Here is a 19,408-nt window from a genome sequence, read left to right as displayed (position 1 = left end):
GCTGCAAGGATTGCTGGGACATGGGAGATGGAGGTGCGTGATGGCATCAGGAGTTCTTGATTTGCTTCGGCTAGAAGAGCAAGTGGGAGAAGAGTGGGGTGACTCCTGTAAATGCAGAAGAGGGAAATACCATTTAGGGAGAGCAGTTACTAAGCCTGAAGGTGTGGGCACCAGAGAAAATGTGTGCCGCCTGGCCCTGAGTAAATTTAAGCTGAAAACTGGAAGAAAACTCTTAAGGCTTAGAAGATCTGGGTTCTGCAACAGCCTTCCTGTGGAAATAAAGAAAGTAGAAAGCACCCAGCCAACCCCTTATTGCTTAACATGGAGTTCAGTGAGTTTATGATGGGCCCGGAGATCTCTTCCAATCTCTCCTTCCTCCAAATTAACTGCCTCGTCAGGCATTGTCTTTCAAGATATGTGTTCCCTGTTCACTTTTTAATTGCTCTCCTGTCCTCTTGTTTGAAGGACTGAACTGTTGCTGATCGAGTATTTTGATGGCAAAAAGTGCTATGCTGGCAGGATCGCTTCACTTGTGGATTGTGCTTAGGTACTTGCTGACCCTTCCCATTTTCTGTCCCCATTTCTTTAGTCACTTCTTGTTACTAGATCCTATACTTCTGATAGTGCCTTGTCTTTTTGTCGATGCTTAATACGTTTTGCTCCCTTTTTTATTTAAAAGCAAGAAGTTTAAAAACAAAAAACAAACAACCCCCCCACACACACACCTTCTACCTGTTTGTCACAGTAAGGGAAACAATTAATTCCAGTTGAACATTGGGTTTGAAGCCAGATGCCCTTTAGGCTGTATTCTTAAGATAATGAGCCACTCTTCTATGCTAGAGTTAGTGGATGAGCTTGGTTTATTCATATTGCTTTCTTCTGCTTCTGTTTACTGCTGCTCTAAGAGAGTACTGAAAAAGCCTACCCCGCGTATGTTAGCGTGAGGTGCTGTCTGAGGGAAAACTTGTGGCAGCACCTGTGGTATTGAATTAAACAGCACCGGTGAGTGTTCCCGTGAACTGGACCTTGATCATCTGCAGTGCTAAATCGTTTGGAGGTTTACAGGTACAGGTTTGTCCCACGTCAGCTGGAAAGCTCCACAAATTCCTCGGCACCACTCACGAGTGGGAGTGGGCCAGGGGATTTCCCCGTGGACATTTTGGATGCAGTTACTCTGCATCCAAATTTTGCACAACAAAACGCAACCAAATGCACAAGGGTAATTGTGCCAGTTGGCCTCCATTCCAGGGAATGGTCCCGGGCACATGTAATTTATTGTTGTAGAGAGAGTTTTTGTATAGTTCCGGGAAAGGAAATTGGAAAACGTGAGTGCATGCTTAGTGAGACCTGGGGAAGGTTACTTATCTTTGGTGTCTGATCATTAGTGAAGTTGGTGTCTCAGCAATACAGCGAGGATAACGCTTCCCTTTCTCTCACACTGTGGCTGTTGTGCGAGACGTTTGGGCCACAGACTGTCTCCCTCTCTCTAGATGACACTCTGTTAAATTGGGCCCCTGCATTGCTTCCAAGGCACTCCCCCAAAACCAGACATTTAGTCTTCATGACGATGAAGAGCAACCACCGTTCTGAGTGGTAAAGCCACTCCCTGAGTCGTGCAGTGCCAGTGTTCGTTGCTTTCTCTTCTTGTCATTTTCTGAGCTCCTGAAGTGCAGGAAGGCTGGAGGCGAGAAGCTGTCAGCATCAAATACTCGGAGGAAGAACATTTATATCTCCATTTTACTTTCCTCAATTATAGACTGTATTGGCAGGGCAACAAGTAGGCAGGCAGGTTGCCTGGCCAGTGCCTGTGCGGTTCTGGCACAGAGGATCAAGCGCTTTGTGCTTCAGAGCTGTCAGGCTGGCACTTTTCACCACTCAATGCAGCTCTAGATTAAAGCTAAATGAAAATAGAAATTTTGCTTCAGAGCTTGACCGTGTCATTTTGTTCCATCCTTTTACTTGTTCAGTGGCTACAGAAGGGAGCCACTCCCTCGGGAGGAGCATCCACTGAGTTATGAACATGCGTGATATCAGAGCATCTTTGTGTATATTTACGCATGAGATCATCAGGAGTAGGGAGGTGATCGTGCCCCTGTACTCGGCACTGGTGAGGCCGCACCTCGAATCCTGTGTTCAGTTTTGGGCCCCTCACTACAAGAAGGACATGGAGGTGCTGGAGCGTGTCCAGAGGAGGGCAACGAAGCTGGTGAAGGGCCTGGAGCACAAGTCTTATGAGGAGCGGCTGAGGGAACTGGGGTTGTTTAGCCTGGAGAAGAGGAGGCTGAGGGGAGACCTCATCGCGCTCTACAACTACCTGAAAGGAGGTTGTAGCGAGGTGGGGGTTGGTCTCTTCTGCCAAGTAACTAGCGATAGGACAAGAGGAAACGGCCTCAAGTTGCGCCAAGGGAGGTTTAGATTGAACATTAGGAGAAATTTCTTTACTGAAAGAGTGGTCAGGCCTTGGAACAGGCTGCCCAGGGAAGTGGTGGAGTCACCATCCCTGGAGGTATTTAAAAGACGTGTAGATGAGGCGCTTAGGGACATGGTGTAGTGGGCATGGTGGTGTTGGGTTGACGGTTGGACACGATGATCTTAGAGGTCTTTTCCAACCTGTATGATTCTATGATTCTATGATTACAGCTGCTGTTTTAAAGATCTCTGTAGTACATGAAACCTTTGGCAGTAAAATTGTAAATCCACGCAATGGTGTGTTAAGCACACAAATCCAATTAAATCCTTTAAAGAGCCTTGAAAGCCTCTCCCAGAGGGTGCAGAAATGGTTATTTGTGATTCTCTTGAGCTGCCTTTTATGGCAGCTTGCTTAGAGTGTCTGTGGCAAGTAGTCTTCTGGGGGCTTAACGCTGCACATGGTAGGTTCTTTAAACAAGCAAATGGATAAACTTAAGACTTGGTTTTACTCTTTTAACAGCTCCTACCCAAATGGGAGGCCTGAGTAGGCTGCTTTTAGCAGGGGAACATGCCCTGACTGCGCAAGAGGTAAGGAACTCTCTTCTCTCCCTTACCGCGAGCCCTCAGTTTAAAGAGAACTCTGAAGAGGAATGTTTGACCGGTGGGAAATGAAATTTAAGGTACCTACCTCAGGTGCGTCTGAAGTGTGAGCCCTGTGATACGAGTCTTGTATCCCAACCATGAACGTAGAGGTTGGGCCCAGTTTTTATATGGGTTCAATATTAACTCTGCTGACTGAATATTTGGCCAGACCAGGCAAGTCTGCCCCCTTGAGAGGATAGTGTCACCGGTGGAAAGGTTGAAATACAGTGACTGTTAACAAACAGGCGGTTTCCAAACTCTTTTGGGCAAGGGTTTCATATGCTTGTGTACTGCCTCACACAACTGTGGCCTTGGCACTAACAGCAAAATAAATACCTGATAATTTCCATACAGTCAATGTCATTATGTACCCATTCTGAAACCATGCAAGTGCTAACAAGCAATCAAAGTATTGCAGGATATTCCTATTCACTAAGTCTTTATGTCTAAAAAGAAGTTTGTAGTTCAGTTGCCATCAAAACCATTTTGTTTTTACGAAGGAGTCTAGTAAATAAAAGTGTTCCTGCATGTCTCCAGTAGTGCTGAGATCTCTGGTCTTTCTTTAGACTAATTATTATTTATGATCTATTTTTTGGGCCAGCTTTGAAAATTGTTCAAAAGGTGGCTTGTATATTGGGCAAAATAGGTAGTCACTGCCATAAACCTCTAGCCTGGAAAGAAGAGCTGTGGAAGCGAGGAGGGTTTCTTTTTTCTTTTTCTTTTTTTTTTTTTTTTTGTGGTAATTGGGAGGAAAAGCAATAATTAACTATCTATGTGTGATACCTCCAAATGCAAAATGTGACGTGGATTGCTCCTGTGCTGCCAAGACTGAGCCAAGACTCCTCAATGCTTTGCACACTGGTTTGAGCAGTGGAAGTCTTTGTGCAGATGCGAGTACTGGCTTTCTGTGCTGCAGCATGAAAAATAAGAAATGGTAGGGTAAGGTTGGCAGAGAAGTGAAAAGACATTGATTATTTTGAGCTAAAATGAGAATGCCCTGTAGTTTTCAAACTTTGAATCTCTCTGCTTGGCATTTAAAAACTGTTTTTATTATGCTGTTATGTTTAAATGAGGGGGAAGGTGTATTGTAGTCACAGATGCTCAGTTCCATTAAGAAGGGTCTTTGCCTTCTGAGTTGAGCTTTCTTGGTTTTACATGAAAAGTGCCTCAAGTAGTACGACTTCAGATGGCAGTGAAGGAATAAAATCTACATGTGAATTTAGAGACAAATCAAAGAGGATGGTGTGTGATTGTTTTAGTATGTGAACTTTTTTTAATCAGGATTTTCTTGTTTTTGAGCAAAAGACCCGCTTCCCATGTGCCTACATAAACCCCATTTTCTCTGATAGAAGCATGCAATATGGCTTGTGATGTAATGTTTACTTTAGGTATAAGCTGTACTATGCAGTGCTCTTTTGGGCTTGTAGCATTCTTTTGAAACCTGGCCCTCCACATCAAAGAGGCAAGCTGTGTCATCTGCTTTCCCCCAAAATGTAGAGCAAAATAACTGTCATAAATACAGTCTGACCAAAACTAGTTGAGGGATTTGTTGACTGTTGTTAGAATCATGATGGGTCAGAAATTAGCCTGTACTTACTAATGAGTTACTGTATTTTAATTGCCCTACGCTATCTGAGAAGCAGGTAAGTGTCAGAGCGCTTTCCCAGGGAATCAAACTACACATCTCTGATTCTTTCAGAGGGTCCCCTATGTAAACTGCATCCTCCGGAAGAATCTGGGTGCTTGGCATTCTCAAAGGGACCCAAGTGGATGAAGTTCAGTCCTCCTGACTGCATGTCAGCAGGAATTACGTTTCCAGCTGTGCTTCTGTGCACTGAGAAACTTCCTCAGTTTCTTTGCTTGGCAGACCTGGTGTGTCTTCCATTCTCCTTTGCTTCCTTTTGTTTCAGTGTTTCAGTGGTGATTAATTACGCAGCAAATATTTCTTAGGCTTGTGTTTCCCCAAATGCAGTAAATATCCTAAACCTATGTAGACTTGGGTAACTGTGTTATAAGGGGCCTCAAACAAGAATACACCCAAGGACATAATTTGCAACTGTCAATGGTCTATCCTGGAGGAGTAAGAATACACCCAAGGACATAATTTGCAACTGTCAATGGTCCATCCTGGTGGAGTGTAGATAAACCAGCAGACACCAATTGAAACCAAGATAAGGAACGTGAAAACTTTACAAACAGAGAGATAAGCAAAGACAAGACCATATATGGAAAAGAAGAATAGAATGACTATGTATAATTCTTCTGGGAGATCCAATGTATATGTACGATGTAGGACGATATAAGCTGTAACTGATGCAACACGCGGCATGCATGTTAGGAGGAACGATCCCCTGTGCATCCAGCGCTGTTAATAAAGAGAATGCCTGCTTCTTAATGCTGCCTTGGGGTTAAGAGGTTTATTCCCGATTTTGGTGACAACTTAACAGGACTTCTGGCTTCCCGTTGTCCTGGATTCAGCTGGGATAGAGTTAATTTTCTTCCTCATAGCTCGTATAGTGCTGTGTTTTGGATTTAGTATGAGAATGATGTTGAGAACACAGTGATGTTTTAGTTGTTGCTAAGTAGTGTTTATACTGAGTCAAGGACGTTTCAGCTGCCCATGCTCTGCCAGGTGCACAAGAAGCTGGGAGGGAGCATAGCCAGCGCAGCTGACCCAAACTGCCCAAAGGGGTATTCCATACCATATGAGGTCATGCTCGGTGTATAAGCTGGGGGGAGTTGGCTGGGGGGCAGCGATCGCTGCTCGGGGACTGGCTGGGCATAGGTTGGCAGGTGGTGAGCAATTGCATCGTGCATCACTTGCTCTCTATATTCTTTTTATAATTATTATTATTATTACTACTACTACTACTACTACTATTATTTTACTTTATTTAAATTATTAAACTGTTCTTATCTCAACCCCCAAGTTTTCTTACTGTTACTCTTCTGATTCTCTTCCCCATCCCACTGGAGGTGGGGGGGAGCGAGCGAGCAGCTGTGTGGTGTTTAGTTGCTGGCTACAGTTAAACCACGACACCGTCCTCGGGAGCGTGGACAGAGCGTGATGGTGTGCTCCCTCTGCCCCCAACCTGACTTTTTCCCTAACCCTGCCCAAGCGATAATCACCTGGGTGGACCGTGATGGATGCAGATAACAACACAATAGGCGATGCATTCACCTAACCACAGCGCTGATCAATGGGTGACTCAAGCCAAATTTGGAAGAAACTAACTGCAGTCGGTATGTAAATATGACTATGAGTCAATCATCTTACCCCCATAAATAGTGGGCAGCCCAAGAGCCCTTTCAGCTCTCCTGCACAGCAGCGGGCTGTGAGGATGGCAGGGAATGTGCTGATGCGCAGACAGGTCAGGTGCTGAAGGGGTTTTAATTTCATCTAAGACCAAAAACTCATGGATCCGGCTGCACCTACTACATTCAGTTTCTGACGCAGTTGGGAACATCACCTGGGGTTAAGGTTCTCTAATCCTTATGTCACGGATGGAGTGAGAGAGAGATGCACTTCACTTGTAAAAGAGAAGTAGCAATATGTTTATTGATGTAAGACAGCAATTTAACAAAATTTGATAGTAAATGCAACAGTGAGTTAACAAGGTACACTTGATTAGTTACTGCATGGAGGACAGGGTCAGACAAAACTGTCAGGGAGACCTCCCGTTGAGTTATGGTGTTCAGAGAGGACTCCCTTGCTTTCTAAATTCCTTCCCTTAGAAAGGAGTCTAGGTGCAGCTGGATGCAAACTTAGTCCCAGACTTGGTCAATGGTTTATGTTTAAAGGATTATATATGTACACAATCAATCCTTTATATCACTTAGCTAAGATTTCAAAGTTTCAGTGCGCTTATTCCCAATTCACTTACCGAGTATCTGGCATGATAAGGATTCTCTCAACCTCAAGGAGCAAGCCTGAGAGGCGTCCCTACTCAAGGGGAGATCCTAGTGTGCAGCCCACTGCCATGCAGGAGAGCTGAAAGGGCTCTTGGGCTCATGGTCATATTTACATACCAACTGTGGACAGTAGTTTCTTCCAAATTTGGCTTGAGTCACCCATTGATCAGCGCTGTGGTTAGGTGAATGCATCACCTATTGTGTTGTTATCTGCATCCAACACAACCACACACATTCATCTCGGTCGCCACAGGTGGTCATTGCTTGAGCAGGGTAACGGGAAAAAGATCGGGGGCAGTGGGAGCACACCGTCGCAGTAATGCCAACCTGGATCCGATACTTGCAAGCAAGGCAAAGCTGGTCAGGGATGTCAAGGTCGGTGTAAGCCCTGGCTGTTGCGACCCTGAAATAATGGGGTCTCAGCTCTCAAGGAGAGTGAGCAAGGAAAATAGAAGACTGCAGGTGCTGGACATCAGAGGAGCACCTATTCTGGGGAGTTTTAGTGGGAATCTCTTGGTCAGCAGCGCTGAAGGGCAGTAGAGCTCAGTACAGCTGATCTTCAAGGACAGCATCCTCCAAGCACAGCAATGGTCCATATCAAGACTCAGTTGAAACTTGAAAATGAATTCAAGGGCACCATAACGAGCTGTTACTCCTTCAGGAACAGTTAAAAGAAGAAGCAACTACAGCATGGGATCACTGCTAAATTTAGTAGGAGTAGGTATAGATAGAGATGAGATATTCTGTGCGCTCTTTATCTCAGTTTTCATCACAAGCTTTCCCAGACCTCTGTGCCTCAAGGCAGGACTCTGGAGGAGAACAGTCAGCAGTGGATGGGAATCAAATCAGGGGCTACTGGAGCAAAGCCAAGCCTTACCAGTCCGTGGGGCGAGAGCGGCTGCATCCAAGGGTGCTGAAAAAGCCAGACAATGTCCCAGTGAGGCCACCCTCCATCATCTTTCAAAGGTTATCGAGGCTGGGGGAACTCCCTGACAACTGGCAAAAAGCAAATGTTGCATGCCTCTTTCAACGTAGCCCAGAGGATGAGCTGGGGAGTTAAAGGCTGCTTAGACTGACTTTGAATGAGGAACATGTCCCACAGGGTGTCCTCTCAGATTGCATTTCTGGGTGTCTGAAAGAGAAGGTGACTGGATGAACCCAGGGCTGATCGTGCCTGACCATCCTCACTGCTTCCTACGATGATAGGAACACATCTGCGGGTGAGGGGAGAGCAGTGGGCGTCATTCACGGGGACACAAGAAAGGCTTTCAACACCATCCCCCACAACAGTCTCTTTTCCAAGAACAAACTGTCTGGAGGGATGGCCAACAGGATCCTCATGATATCCAACATGGACCAATCCAAAGTCCTGCCCCTGGCGTGGACGAATGCCTTGCGGTGACACAGCTTAGGGACTTCCCATTTGAGCTGCAGCTCTGCAGAAAAATCCCTGGTGATCCTTAGGTTTCATTGGACAAAACGTGAACTATCAGCAAAGACGACCAAAACGTCGTGGGCTGAATGAGTAGAAACACAGCCAGTGGAAGTGATTATTCCCCACTGCCCAGTTGCCACTCCCAGCTGCATGTCCCAAGGCAGTGACCCACATACAGGGCTTTGATAAACAGCCACAGAAATGTAAATAATTTCGCCTGGTGACTTAGTCCAACTCTCAAAACGAGGCAGGATGAATGCCATCTCTGGCAAAGATCGCACATAAACTGAAGGGACTGCCCTCCAGCTGCCCAGCTTTGGCCCTGTGTTGTGGTTTAACCCAGCAGGCCGCTAAACACCACACAGCCGCTCGCTCACTCCCCCCTCGGTGGGATGGGGGAGAGAATCGGAAGAGTAAAAATGAGAACACTTATGGGTTGAGATAAGAACAGTTTAATAGGTAAAGCAGAGCCACGCACGCAAGCAAAGCAAAACAAGGAATTCACTCACTCCTTCCCATTGGCAGGCAGGTGTTCAGCCATCTCCAGGACAGCAGGGCTCCATTGCACGTAGCGATTACTTGGGAAGACAAACGCCATCACTCTGAATGTCCCCCCTTCCTTCTTCTTCCCCCAGCTTTATATGCTGAGCATGACATCATCTGGTATGGAATACCCCATTGGCCAGCTGGGTTAGCTGTCCTGGCTATGCTCCCTCCCAGCTTCTTGTGCACCTGGCAGAGCATGGGAAGCTGAAAAGACCTTGACTCAGGATAAACACTACTTAGCAACAACTAAAACATCACTGTGTTATCAACATTATTCTCATACTAAATCCAAAACACAGCACTACGCCAGCTACTAGGAAGAAAATTAACTCTGTCCCAGCCAAAACCAGGAGACCCTGGCATGGTGAGCACCCTCTGGGCCCGGCTGTAGAAGCACTGCAGAGATAGTGTGCCCTGGGACCCCGTGTATCGGTTGGGGTCTGGCACTCAGAGGGCCATGGTGTTGTGCCATTGTGCACCCCATAAAGAGTTGGCTGGATCAAAAAAGGGATATGAGGGAAGCGCTAGCAGGTGTGGCCATGGCTTGGTAGCAAAGAAATAATAGTGGGATCTAGCCAACATCTCCTACCTTCATTGCTCCCAGCTCCCTTTAGATAGAAATGTTGATGTGAACTGTATTAATATAAACACGTCATGGGAACGGTTTCTCCATTCAAAGTGTTGGGAGGAAATGTGTTTCTGGAAATGGCTGCAGAAATCTACATTTACACTGGGGGAGAGAAAGGGTCATCATATTGCTGCTCCATATGCATGGCCTATGAAAAAAATCATGAGAATTTACAGACCAGTGTCAAAGTTCTGAAGAGTGAATTTTTACGCACCTATTACCCTGAGGTCTTTCCTGCATGTGTTTCTACTTTTGCCTAACATCTTAATTCAGGGGTTGATTCAGTTGCCAACGTGGAGGTTGCCACTGCCTCCAAGATACCCAGGGGTGGCTGAAGCCCCCACGTGGGACTGCGAAATGTGACCCATGACGTACAGGAGCACTTCTGGAGCAGGAGCTGGTCACCAGGCAGGGTGTATCGAAGCATCTCAGTTGAGACAACTGATTTCTCTCCCTTGAGTAGAAAAGGAAGCCTGGGCAATGGCACCCAAGGTGTCCAACATTAGAGGAGATCACTCTCATCCCTGCCCTCACCTACAAAGGAGCCACATGTACTTCACCGTGCATGGAATTCAATATGACTTGGTGTAGATGCTGCAGAGTCTACTTGAAATTGATCCTTTAAGGCAGATACATTTGGATTAGTGCAGATTTGGCTACTCAAAGTAGAGCATTTCATTAACTTTGTCTCTTTGCTTCCTCCTATGAATTGAGGGAGCTCGTGAGTTCACCCTGTGACTCGCGGTGTGCAAAAAGTGAATATTGAGAAACAGAGTCTGAGCAGGGAATGTTTTGGTGGGTCTTGGGATCTGTGCTTGACAGAACAGCATTTCTTCCATTGGTCTAAGGCTATCCCCTGTGGGGAGTGAACTTCAGAGAAGGTAACGTGGACGTAATAAACAGCAGAGGAATGTCTTTCATTTTTTATTGAAGCACGCCTGCCTTTGGTTTTGGTTTTGGCGATGAAGAAACATCCTCCTGTGCCTGTGTGCAGCTCGTTCTCTAAGTCAAGCAGGTGGGAGTTGGTGCCAACGGAGTGAAACATGCAGCTACAGCCTTTAGTGGTAGAAAGCTGAGATTTGAACGAGCCTTCTGGAAGTCCCAGCTGGCTGATGAGTGAAACCATGGGGTTGGGATGGGGTGCCCACTGAGTTTCTGACATATGGTCTTGATCTCTCTCTGTATTCATACTCCATTAGGGGATGCTCAGGAAGAGCATCAGTCAGAGATTGCTGATATCACCTAATCTGTAAGTAGAAAAAAAAGGACAACTAGAAAGGGAAGAAATCCTTTCTTATTGTTATTTAGTATTGAAATCTTTTGACTTTGACTACACTCTTGAAATCTCTCTAATCGACCACATAAGAACGGAGGAATTTTATGCCCAGAGACTTGGCTTGTTAGGGCTTTTTGCACGTTTATGAGCCCTCTGGTGTCAAATATTGGAACTGCAGTTATTGAAAGATTGAACAAGCCTCTACGGAAGGAAAAGTCAGCAAACTTTCATACACCCCTCGCTTCCCCACCTCACTGTGACCCCATGATGTCCCAAGCTTTACTGATGTCTCTCTGTCCCCACTGGCTGTTTCTTCAAACACAAAGCTGTGGTTTTCTGAGGATTTGCCAATGCCTGTCAGTTCTCCAGAACCTGCCAGGTTCTTTCAAAGCCCTGCGAATGAGCAGCTTCTGTCAGCTCATGAGGATTACTGAGCACAGCCATCCCCAGCAGTGGACATTCCCCATCTGCCAGGCTGAGGCATGCACACAAGATGGAAATGTCTCTGTCATCCCCCATTTGCACATGAGGGTCCTTCCCTTTTGCCATATCCCAGAACAAAATGACTTCTCCTCCTCCTCTGCTTTGCATTTCTAGGCTCAGACATGGTTGTAAGGATTTGCTAAAGCCATCAGCCATCACCTTGTTACTCACTGACATCCCTGACCCACCTTCCCAGACATACTCTGTTGGGTTTACGTGGCAAGGTTTTGGTAGCAGGAGTGCTGCAGGGGTGGCTTCTGTGAGAAGATGCCAGAAGCTGCCCCCATGTCGGTCAGAGCCAGTTCTAGCCAGCTCCAAGATGGACCTGCCGCTGGCCAAAGCTGAGCCAATCAGCAATGCTGGTAGTGCCTCTGGCCATTTTTCTCATTCAGCAATATCCAAAGCCAGCTGGATGGCTTTCGCCTCTGCAGACTGACTTGGTTCACCTTTTCCTACAGCAGTTTCTGTGACTTGTTGTATCGGACTCCACGCAGCAGCTTTCCACCTCCGATGTTTTCTCACAATATGACAGGATGCATCCGTAAACAGGGCATATTGCTTCTCTTTCTGTAATTTATTACACAGTGGGGCCTCTTCAGCATGGGTCACCTCCTCTGGCGACACTCCAAAGTTTTGGCCTTCTGGACAGTCCATGAGCACTTCCAAGATTCCTGGGCTGTCGGGGTTTCCCATTCAAGCCCGTTGCGTTATCAGCGTGACCCACTTACTCCATGTGGCATCAGTTATGTGATGCGTAGAGGGAACCCTCCCTTTGAACATCCAGCCCAGCACAGGCCAGCGAGGTGCCAAGAAGAGCTGTGCTTCAGTACCAACTGCTTCTGACGTGACTCGAAGCCCTTCATAGGCTGCTAATATTTCTCTTTTGGTTGAAGTGTAGGTGGCCTCGCATCGTCTATAACCCCAGCTCCAAAACCCTAGAGGTTGCCCTCGAGTCTCCTCAGGTGCTTTCTGCCAGAGGCTCCAGGTGGGGCCGTGGTCCCTGGCTGTGCTCTAAAGCATGTTTTTCACTTCTTGTCCTGTCTAGACTGCCCCAAGGGCTACCGCATGAACTGTCGCCCATGTCATTTGTACAAAGGCTTGTTGCTGCTCACAGCCCCATTCAAAACTGTTCTTCTTCTGGGTCACTCGATAGAGAGAGCTTATCATCACACTATAACCTGGAATATGCATTCTCCAAAAACCCACGACACCTAAGAAATTTGTGTTTCTTTTTTCTTAGTTGGTGGCGACAAATCTGTTTTTTTATTGATCACATCCATTGGGCTGTGACAATGCCCATCTTGCTAATTTATTCCTAAAAAGTGGATCTCCTTTTGTGAGGTCCTTTGAACTTACTTTATTTTATGGCAAAGCCAGCTTTCAGAAGAATCTACATTATTCTCCCTTTCTCAAACACTTCCTCTATTGTGTTGCCCCACACAATGATGTCATCAATCTGTTGCAGGTGTTCAGGAGTTTTGCCCTGTTCCAGTGCGGTCTGGATCAGTCCATGGCAAATGGTGGGGCTGTGTTTCCACCCCTGGGGCAGTCGGTTCCAGGTGTACTGGACGCCCCTCCAAGTGAAAGCAAACTGCGGCCTGCACTCTGCTGCCAAAGGGATTGAGAAAAACACATTAGCGATATCAATTGTTGCATACCACTTGGCTGCCTTTGACTCCAGTTCATACTGGAGTTCTGGAACGTCTGGTGCAGCAGCACTCAATGGCCACAATAGTCCACTGTTAGGCTCCACTCTCCGTTAGTTTTTTGCACTGGCCTTATGGGACTATGAAGGGTGAGTGAGTCTTGCTGATCACTCCGTGGCTTTCCAGTTGCTGTGTCCTGGTTCCGGCTGCGACAGAGTTAACTTTCTTCCCAGTAGCTTGGGGGGTGTGCTGTCTTTTGGGTTTGGTATGAGAGGAGCATTGATGGCGCATGGATGCTTTGGTTGTTGCTGGGTGGTGCTTGCACCTTTTCGGCCTCCCATGCCCTGCCAAGTGCAGGGGAAGGTGTGGGGGGGACGGGGGTGGGGAGCATAGCCGGGGTGGTTGACCCAGCTGGCCAATGGGGTATTCTATACCATGTGACGTCATGCTCAGTATAAAAACCAATGTATCCCTGTTCATGACACGCGGTCAGCAGTCGGCAAGCAGTTGCATTGTGCATTGCCTGCTTTGTATATTCTGTAATTGTTGTTGTTATCATTGTTATTATTACTGTTCTACTTCATTTTATTTCAATTATTAAACTGTTTTTATCTCAACCCGCAAGTTTTCTTACTTGTGCCCTCCTGATTCTCTCCCCCATCCCACCGGAGGGTTGAAAGGAAGATCAGCCCTTCTACTCTGCCCAACAGAAATTGGAGCAGTAGTTTTCCCGGATGGATGCCTTTTGGCTGTTGTTTTTTCTTGCAGTTCCTGTACCCAAGCTTCTAGTCTCCAGGTAGGTTCACCATCCCACTTCCTCATGGTCCTCCCCCTGGTCACGCAGATAGAACGACAGGGTGGCACGTGGTGTGTGCCACCAGTACCCTTTCCCTTGAGCAGAAAAAGGCTGACTCTTAATAGCTGAGACACTGGTCGGCATGAGAGAGGAAGACATCCTTTTTTAAATGCTGGGACAATTGTTGGGACAGTTTCTCCACAGCTGAGACACAGGCCTGTAGGGAGGAAGTGAGATTCTCTTTCTGGTCCTGGAATTGGCTGGCCAAACCATCCACAGCTGGTGCCTCCATGTCTGTCCAGCTCTTTAGCACCAGGGTGTTGGCATATGTTAAGCGGCTATCAATTGCCATCCACCTGATTTGCATTTATCTCAAAGGCAGCCTTGACCTCTCCTAAGTCAATATTCCTCAGTTATGACAGTGCATACAATTCATCAATTCTTTTCAAAATAACTTCAGAATCCAAGTAACGTCACAGCTTATTTAAGTATGATAAATAATTCAAGACTGCGCAACTTAGCTATCTAATAAATAACACACAAAGCAGAAGCAGTCAAAATGAAAATCTTCCAGGTGACTGCCTGCTCTCTGGGCAATTTCCAAAGCAAATATTCAAGTTAGTCGCCTTAAATCTTTTCACACCTGATCCACAACAGATCTCTTATTTATAGTTAGTGCCCCGTAAAGATATAACCATATCCATAACCCTTAAAAAGGACATACAATGTCAAGGAAGAATCTGAGCCATTTACAGTTCTCCTGAACTACTTATCAGTGTATTTTTATTTCTTTGAAGCCATGACAAGAGTCTCTATCATCATGGGAACAAAACCAGTGACACCTCAGTTTCACTGACGCTCAGGCAAACCTCCCACTGACTTCAAAACCTAAACCAGATTTTTACCACCAGCCTTTGATTCCCAGCTTGTGTCTCATAAAATAAATTATCCTCACACCCTCATAGACAGAGGACTAAAATAAAGCACTATTTTACTTTCAGTAACGGCGATTGGGAAGCACAGCGTGGTAGCTTGAATTACTGTGGCACATAACAAAGAGAGGATGAGTTTACAGGGGAAGGTGCCAGCCTTACGAAGTATCCATGGATCTGCTATCATAATGTTGATGTCCCATGAACTCAGTACAGGCAATGAGTCCAATGCATTCAATGCTGCTGTTGCTCAGTGCGCCTAGTGGATTTGCTGGTCATTGCAAGCGGTTACTTCTGACTATCAGCTGCCACAAGAGACAAGTAAATAGGTGCTGCACCTCCTGATTGAGACCTACTGGCCCTACCTCCTCCCAGTTCTAGCTCACACCACCCGTAAAAATGCTGGTCTTCTCATGATGCAGAAATAAATAAATACCTGTGCTGTTATCTCTCTCTTCTGACAGTTGTGGGCATCTACCGGGAGGCAAAACAGGGGTGCCTGAGCTTGTTGATCCCAAATATGCCCATCTCCACCGTGAGTATGTCCCTGCTAACAGAGGTACCAGCTATTCCCTCTGCTGTTTGGGGCACTTGCATCCTTGAAGAGCGCAGTGATGGCAGATCGCGTGAGTGTCACGACTGGAAAGAATGGGAGCATCAATGGCAGATTGCTGGAAAAGGTCTTGCTTGGCTTGTGCGAGCCAGGCCAGCAGCTTCCCCCAGCGGCTCTCCCCACTCAGAGTGGAGAGCTGAACCACTTGCGTACAATCCCACACTGCCGCTGCCCCACACTGGCCAGAGGATGCTGCCCAGGGCCCTCAGGATGGTGATGTTTGGGCCAGGGGTGCTGTGAAGGAAACCACCCTGTAAAGCCAGGGATAGCTGCAGGGCAGGCAGCAGGGGAGAGGGAAAGGGCCGCAGTGCCCCTGGGGAGACAGCTCCATCACCCAGGCTGCTCTAAGCCCCCCTGCTGCAGGACATCCCTGCCACCAGGCTTTCCCGAAGGAGGGTGACACCCCAGGTGTCAGGCTGCTCCCCCAGGACTGCCCCCACGTCTGGGATCCAGCCTGTCCCCAGGACAGGAAGGCGTGTGGGGTGCCCCAGGACCTGCTCCTACACGGTCCCCCCAGCACTGCCCTCCTCTGCGGGCTCTGCCCACTGCCAGGGCTGGAGGGAGCCCAGGTGTCCAGGCTGCTTTAATGCCCCGCAGACTCCCCCCGATTGGGCACTCTTGTGAAGCACCAAGCTTGCTGAAGGGGTTCCTTGTGCCGCAGGCCCTGGGCTTATCAGAGATGCTGTGGGGACAAACATCCCTCCTCTTGCCAGGGGAGCTCTGTCCCCACAATTAGAGCCGCGTGGCTGCCTAGGGACAAGCACCCGCTTCATCGTGTCCCTCTGGACAGCCACATCCTGCTCAGAGACAATGCTGGCCTGGGTCGAGGACGAGGGCATTGAAGGGACACTCCATGGGGACAGGGGCCTTTGGTGAGCTGTGGCCAAGTCCCAGGCAGGGGCAGGGCAGGAGCCAGAGCCTTGTTGGGGACGGGGTCACTGGGACCCACTGTCTGGGGGCAACTCTGCAGAGTGGGAGCCGTGTTGTCTGGGGGGGCACAGTGGCCCCAGGCAGCGGCAGGGTGAGGGCCGGGGCAGGGGATATTCTGCTCTGTTCTCTGCTCTGGGGAGGCCGTGGCTGGGACTGGACCAGTTTGGGGCCTGCAGTGCAAGGGAAATGGGGTGGGCTGGAGCTGGGCACTGTGACCACCCCAGCACTTCCTCCAAGCCGAGCCCTTGTGTCCCAGTGCCCAACATTCACCAGTGCTCCCCATTGCCTCCACGGACTGAAGATCCCAGTCACCCAGCTGTCCCCATTGCCCATTCCCCAAGTTGTCCTCCTACGTCCCAGTGTTCCCTAATCCCAGGGTCCCAGGGGTCAGTCCCAGCCCCCCATTTACCCAAGGGGCTGGAGAAGGCCCAGAGACAATTCTGCTTAGAGATCCTTGGTTTGAGGCTGGTGTCATCTCTGGGGGAGTCCCAGAGGGAAAGGCTGGCCTGGGAGGTGAGAGGCACTGCGAGATGGCAGTGCTGGGAGGTGAGGGGCACTGGGAGCTGGGGGGATCTAGCTTTGGGGGGCTGTTGGAGGGTGGTTTCGTGTTGGAGCAGTGGGTCATCACCGTAGGGTTTCCGGCTGTCAGAGGCGCACTGCCCGTCCCCCTCACCACCCGCAGATGCCTGGGCCCTTCCATGTGCAGCTGCCCCTGCAGGAAGCTGGACTGGTGCCGGGGAAGGTGGCTGGATCAGTGCCGGAGGCTGAGGCGACTCTGTGCCAGCGCTAGGCTTGCTGCCAGGGCTGGTGTCTCTGCCAAGCCTGGCTTTGCCCTGGGGGCTCTCGGGATGGGCAAGGAGGAGTCCTGGGAGGGATAAATCGGCCCCTCACCTTCTCCAGCTTCACCCAGCACTCACCACACTACAGAGAAAGATGAAGGTCGCAGCACTCAGCGTGGCCCTGCTCTTCACCATCCTGCTCTGCACCCCGGAAGATGCTCAGGTGAGTCCCCACTGCCATGGGGAGGGCCTCAAAGCTGGGGATGGGTCTTGGCTGCAGGACGTCAGCTCTCTTGCAGAATGAAATTGCAGTGGTGAGCCTGAAACCCCTTGACATGGCCTCTCCCTTTCCCAAGCAAGGAGCTCCTCCAGGCTCCCCTGCACCTCCAGCCCTGGGCAATGCAGCTCTCTCCCTCCCTCCCTCCATCTGTTCCCCCCTTCCCCCGCAATTAAACTTCCAGAGCTAGAGTTCCTCAGAGAGTGGTCAGACCTGTCGCTTCCCCTGGAGGGTCCACTGTAAAATCCTGTGAGGGCTCTTCTCTTGGTGCCCCCACATCTCTCCCTTTTGGCCATCCCCATCCCATCCTTTTGTCCCCCTCAGACATGCCCTCCCCGGGATCTCCTCCGTGTCCTATCTAGGGTCCCCAAATGCCCTCCCACTGATCGTTCCCAATGCCTTTCTTTCAGTCTTCCCCCTCAGTCCTTTGCCTTTCATCCTGTCCTCTGCGGTAGTGTCCCCGGATCCCCTTCCTTGAAGCCCCACTCCCAAACATTCTCCCAGTCCCCTTCGTTTTGTCCTCTGCAGTCCTCTTCCTTCTGCCCCCACCAACCACCTCGCTTGAACTCCCCCTATCTCCTCCACTTGAATTTCTTTACCCCTCACTTGCGTCCCACGCAGTCCTGTCCATTCAACACCCCTAGCCCAGTCCCTTGGGGTCCGCTAATTCACCCCAGTGCCCTGTCTTTGGGTGCCCCCCACCCCCATCAGCTTTGGAGTACCCAAATTCCCCACTCTATCCGTGTCTCCATCCCCACCCCTGGTCCTTGCCTGAACAGGTGTCCCCGGTGAAACTTGGAGGAATGGGGCTGGGGGGAGCAGAAGGGATTTTCCGCCTCAGACCAAGGGGAAGCCATGGGCCTGGGGGGACATGGGACACCTATGCCCTACCCGCAGCCCCACCAAGGTCCAATCCAGACCACGCCTTTGCTCTCCTTCCCTAGGCATTGTTGGAAGCAAGTGGAAGTTATAGCCTGGACGTAAGTAGTCGGGTGGACTTGGAGGGCATCCAGTCTGGGGAATGGGAGGGCAATTTGGTCCTCCCATCCCTTGCTGGGACTGGGGACATCTCAGTGACCAGTGAGGTCTCATGGTCTCTCTACAGGTGGGCTCCAAACTCGGGCGAGTGAAGAGGGCTGAGGTAGGTACGATGAGTTCTGCTGGCTCCAGACCCTCCCGTTGCATGGCCACGACACTCCAGAGCATCCCAGCATAGGCCCCAATAGACCCCACTGCAACCCCAGAGAACACCCTTGCACCACAGTGTTTTCCCAGGGAGGCCCCTTTCCCCAGGGCCCCCATTGCGTTCCCATTCATCCCATTACAACCCACTGCACCCCAGGATGCCCCAGTACACAGCCACGCACCCAGGTGGGCCCCTTCCCCAGGACGCCCCCTGCTTTCTGTGCACCATCATGGAAACTCATGTACCCCATTTCTCCCTGGAGGCACCTTCCCCAAGGACCCCATTGCTTTCCCCTGCCTCCCACTCCACCCCAGTGTACCCAAGCATGTCCCCCCACCACTAACCCTCCCTTTCTCCCCAGCCCCTTCTGGCTGACCGGGTGGTGGAGCTTGTGCGCCGTAGAAGCGTGGCTGCAGCTGTTCATGTCTAGGTGAGCAGCATCAGCCCCGCAAAGGATCCTGGGCCCCAGGGGATCCCTGAGCCCTCTCGGGTGGGCAGAACTTGGGTATGGGAGAGGGAAACAGAGGGGACTGTCCATGATCCATGTCTCAGGGTGAGCTGGACAGAGCTGCCCCCATGCCTTTCCTGGCACCCAGTGGGGCTCTACAGACCCAGAGGGTCACCGTGCAGGCCAGGCAAGGGCTCTGGTGCCATACAGACCCCCAGGATCACCTTGAGGGGTGGGCAGGGCTCTGGGAGCTTTAGGGGCATCCTGGGCTAATGACACACTGGGCAAGGGCCTCTAGGTGCCATATGGATCTCAGGAGAGCCAAGTTCTCTCCTGGGTATACTGAGGGCTCCAATTCCTGTCTCCTTTCCCAGATCCCTGCAGAGAGAGATAGTTGGGGCGAGGCCCCTCTCATGTCTCAGCAGACACTGGGGGTCTCATTTTGGGCTCTGTCTTTCAGGACTGGAACT

At 49.5% G+C, this 19,408-nt stretch overlaps 1 long non-coding RNA gene across 1 annotated transcript; it reads left to right on the top strand.

The window, feature by feature from the left end:
- Positions 1 to 946: 946 nt before the first annotated feature.
- On the top strand, positions 947 to 3,583 carry LOC142076349 (uncharacterized). Its single transcript, XR_012671150.1, has 2 exons — positions 947 to 1,002; positions 2,930 to 3,583. It is a non-coding gene; the product is annotated as an uncharacterized LOC142076349 (long non-coding RNA).
- Positions 3,584 to 19,408: the final 15,825 nt, after the last annotated feature.

Source organism: Calonectris borealis, unplaced genomic scaffold, assembly GCF_964195595.1.
Source record: "Calonectris borealis unplaced genomic scaffold, bCalBor7.hap1.2 HAP1_SCAFFOLD_44, whole genome shotgun sequence".
NCBI lineage: Eukaryota > Metazoa > Chordata > Aves > Procellariiformes > Procellariidae > Calonectris > Calonectris borealis.
This window is presented reverse-complemented; position numbering and strand designations above follow the sequence as displayed.